This window comes from Ixodes scapularis, unplaced genomic scaffold (genome assembly GCF_016920785.2).
Source record: "Ixodes scapularis isolate PalLabHiFi unplaced genomic scaffold, ASM1692078v2 ptg000597l_1___fragment_1__unscaffolded, whole genome shotgun sequence".
Taxonomy (NCBI): Eukaryota; Metazoa; Arthropoda; class Arachnida; order Ixodida; family Ixodidae; genus Ixodes; species Ixodes scapularis.
The window spans coordinates 167,112-171,559 of record NW_024610006.1 but is presented as its reverse complement, the minus strand read 5'-3'; the positions used below and the strand labels follow the sequence as shown (position 1 = coordinate 171,559).

General features: G+C 55.4%; 1 pseudogene; it reads left to right on the top strand.

The window, feature by feature from the left end:
• Positions 1-663: 663 nt before the first annotated feature.
• Positions 664-3,758, top strand: LOC115308929 (annotated as a pseudogene).
• The last annotated feature ends 690 nt before the right edge of the window (positions 3,759-4,448 follow it).

Below are 4,448 nucleotides of genomic sequence, written 5' to 3'. Positions count from 1 at the left end.
GTCATCGAAGTGTTGGGTTCTTTGAGGGCGTTCGTGTTTAGGGCATTTTTCTTTGACTTGGCCGCCGTTGCCACGTCCACAACGTCCAGCTCCATCGGGCAATCGGTCTTGTAGGCCACGGACACGTCGGGGACGCGCCGCACTTTATCCAACCACCCCATAAAGTACTGGAGCAGAACCTTAAAATCGGTCGTCTTGGGTGGCGACGACGTCGGCAGGACTTCTTCCAGCACCTCGGTCATGTAACCCAGGGCCCTGTCCACTCTGCAATTCTCCTGAATCTCGGAAAACATGCGAGACACCACCAAATGCACAAACTGCGCGCCCGTCATGGCCTTGTCCGCGCTCAGCGCAATTCCGAATCGATCGGCGGCGGCTCGCACCTCGGTGTTACGCGCGCGCGGATAGTCGTACGTGCTGAGGTTGACGACGGTGTTTTCGTGTTCCATGATCACGCCGCTAACGGCGTCCACGTGCGTAAACTTGTTTGTGACGTACTCGTTGGCATTTTCACCCAGTCTGATGTGGACCGGGTCTTTCTCTAGCAGCGGATCCATATTTTATTTATAACCTTTTTTATGACCTCGGTCGTTATCGGAAGCTCCGCCTCACGCGCCATAAATATATTGAGGGGAGTCGCGCTCCGGCGTATGCCGCATAAAGATGTATCTCTACGCCGTGGACTACGAGTACGTGTACGACAAGTTTAGCGGCAACTCGAAAATGGCGATCTATTGCAAAAGAAAGGGTCGCGACGGTCTGTACGTGTCGTGCGTGGTGTACGTGCTATGGTCCAGCTACCTTTACGTTTCCGTCAAGGAATGCGCCATTTATAAGTACGAACGATGGGGCGGAAACGAGGACGACAACGAGTCGGACGCCGACTATGTCAGGCGTGATGTCGTGGATGGGCGACTGCAGCGACAGAAGCTCGAAATGTCGTCGGCTTCCAACGTGCGGTGCGAGGTGGTCGAGAAGCTCAACGGCTATGGATTCCGCGAGGCTGAAGACGTCTACCTCAAGGTGTACATCTCGGACCCCAAACTCATGCGGGCGTTTCTCCACGGCATGCCGGCCGGATCCACCTTTGGCGGCCAAGTGGATTCCATCATCCAGTTTATGGTGGACCTCGAGGTTACGCCCTGGCTCTACGTAGCGGACGACAAGATACGAAGCCTGCAGCGGAACGGCACCTGTTTTTCGCGAAGAATCGAGGAGTTTGATGTCGTGGACTGTAGGGATCTGAAGCCGGTCGTCGAAGAGTTTGAGTTTGATTTCGACGCGGCCGACAAGACACGTGCGTCGCACTGGGACTTTGGTAACCGCCTCGTGGATTGCCGAACGCACTGCCGATTTCTGCACTCGGACACCTGCAATCTGGAAGAGTTTGCCGCTGAGCTGAAGAAGCAGCACGTCAACGTTACCCGGTCTTTGGCGGGGCCTTCGCGTTACTATCTCCGCGTCTGTCACGAAAAGGTGAACACCGACTTTAAGCTAAAGTGGGATGACGACTACGTGCGGTTCGAGAAGGGACCGACGAAGGCCGTGACGATAGTGGACAGGGCAACGAACGAGGCACGCTGCACCTTCGACGATTGGCTGTGGCGGTGTGGACGGACGGCGACTGGGATCGCCATCTCGAGAAAGTTTGAGTGTAGGGAAAAGTTTAGCTACCGCAAACCACTCGACATACCGCCCGTGGTCACAATGTGCTTTGACATAGAGTGCAGAAGCGACGACGAAGTGAACTTTCCCATCGCCAAGCTGGGGGATTCCATAATTCAGATTGCCTGCGTCACCGTACACGACATGCTCCGCACAAAATTGACCGACTATTCGAAAGCCGACTGCATACAAAAGACCGTGTTTACGGTGGGCTACTGCTCGCCCATCCCCGGCGTCAGAGTCGTGAGCTGCATCGACGAGAAGGAGCTGCTGAGGGCATTCAACTCGCACTTTGTCGAGATGGACCCGGACATTGTCACCGGCCACAACATAATCAACTTTGACTTTCCCTACGTGTTGCAGCGAATGGACATGCTCAAGGTGACCCAGACTATGAGCAGACGCAAGTGGTGTCGGTGGACCCACTACCACAAGTACGCCAGTGGTCGCATCGAGTATTTCAAGCCGCCGACGCCGGACAACCTGGCCGGTCCGGAATGGCGCAAGTGCGTGCGCGACAACCAGGCCAAGTCGTGGAATACGGAGATAGTCTTGACCACGCCGTCGCGGGTCGTCATCGACATGTACAAGATTATTCAGGAGGGGCAGTTTCGCTTGCGGCGGGAGACGCTGGACGCAGTCTCTTCGCACTTTCTCGGCGGTGAGACCAAGGAAAACGTAAAGTACAAGGACATGTTTCGGCTCTTTCACGGCGGACCCGACGATAGGAAAGAAATTGCGAGTTACTGCGTCCAGAACTGCATGCTGCCCCTCAAACTGATGGCCAAGCTCACGACGCTCGCCTCGACGCTGCAGTTTGCCAAGGTCAACATGATACCGATGCGCTACGTGCACGGAAAGGGGCAGCAGATCAGGGCCTTTTCTCTGATTTTGCACGAGGCGAAGGCGCGCAACATGATCTTTCCCTCCTTTGTGCCGCCCGTCGGTATGGACAGTTTCCAGGGGGCCACCGTCGTGGAGCCGTACAGGGGCTTTTACCAGAGCCCGGTGCTGACCTTGGACTTTGCGTCTCTTTACCCCTCGATAATCATTGCGTACAATCTCTGCTTCACGACGCTCAAGACCAACGTCGGAGAAAACGTCGGCGAGATGGTCTATCCCCGTAACGCGAGGCTGGTGTGTGACAAAGTGTCGGACGAAGAGCCTCGGAGGCAGGCCACGATAGGGGCGGTTTTCTCTCGTGGCATCAAGCCTGAGCTCAAGAAGAAGCATAATGTCAAGCGATTGCAGAGGGGGCAGACCACTTTGGATAAGTTTGTATCCAAATCTCGCAAGACGTCCGTACCCGCCGCTATCGCGCGAGCATCCGCCTCGCACAAAGAGGAGGTGGAGTTTGCCAACGGCGAGATCCTAACCCCGTCCGGCGATCGCTTCGTCGACCCGAGCGTGAGACTGGGCGTCATCCCGAAGGTGATTGTTCGACTCCTAAACGCTAGACGCGAGGTCCGCGCGGAGATGAAGGAGACTGACCCTTTCGTCAAGATGCTGCTCAACAACCAGCAACTGGCCATAAAGTGCACCGCCAACTCGATGTACGGCTTCACCGGTGCGCTCGAGAAGGGAGTGCTATCTTGCGTGCAAGTGTCGCGCAGCGTCACGGCCTTTGGCAAGAGACTCATCGGGAGGACCAAGGCGTAAGTCGGCGAGTATCAGGAGCGCGTCGACGACGGCGAGTTTGCCGAGGAGTACGTCGAGGTCCCTCCGCCGCGCAACCTTTCCGTAATATACGGCGACACCGATTCCGTGATGATCAAGACGCCAGACGGAACCAGCATCGAGACTGCTCTCGTGTGGGGCGAGAAAACTTGCGAGTGGATCAACGGACATTACCGGCGTCCGATAGAGTTGGAGTTTGAAAAGATTTATTGCCCATACATTCTATTTACGAAAAAGCGCTACGCCGGTAGGATGTTTGTCGACGCCAACACTCCTCCCAAGGTCGACTGTAAGGGCCTGGAGAACGTGCGGAGAGATACCTGTCCCTACGTGTCGGAAGTCGTCTCCGAGACCATTTCTCTTTGAAGGTGTTTGCGTGAGCAAACGAAATGTCCTCCAGAGACTCGTACATTCTGTCGCGGGCAATTTGTACGATGTTGCGATACACCGAGTTGCCGTACGTCTTTACGGCACGGTACATTTCGTTAAACGGGTTGTCGTCCGAATGTGTGAGCTGGACGAGCTTTTTGGCGAGGTTATTGTTGGTCAACAGGTCGCTCAACTTGTTTATGTGTATCATTTGGTCGCCGAGTTTCTCGTCTCCGACGTTCATGAAGTCGAACGCCCTGGGGTCGCCTTTAGCCTTGTACCAAAAATAGAGAAAACGACGTGGCGTCGTTTTTGAAAACGACGTGGCGTCGTTTTCAAACAGGGCGTCTATCTTGCGCAGGTAGTACAGGGCGTTGGTCGAGTCCGAGTTTTGGTAGATGATGTACTTGGGGATGATACCCACTCCCTGCGCTCCGAAGCCGTAGTGCCTGATTTCGCCTTCGCGATTCTCGAGTGGGGTGGTTTTAGGTCTGTACAGGTAGTCCATGTAGGCGTGCGGTGTGTCGTCCGTCACAGACAAAAAGACCACGGACCTCGTGTCGTCGCTCTGAGAGCCCGGAATGACCGAATCTGCTCCTACGGAGACGCTGTTAAACGAAAGGTCCATCGGCTCGATCCTATCGGAAGCGTCTTTCATGATTTCCCGAGCCAGGCTCATGGTATTGTCCATGTACTGAAGGTAGTGCGCCAGGATCCACTGCCGGACGTGCAGCACG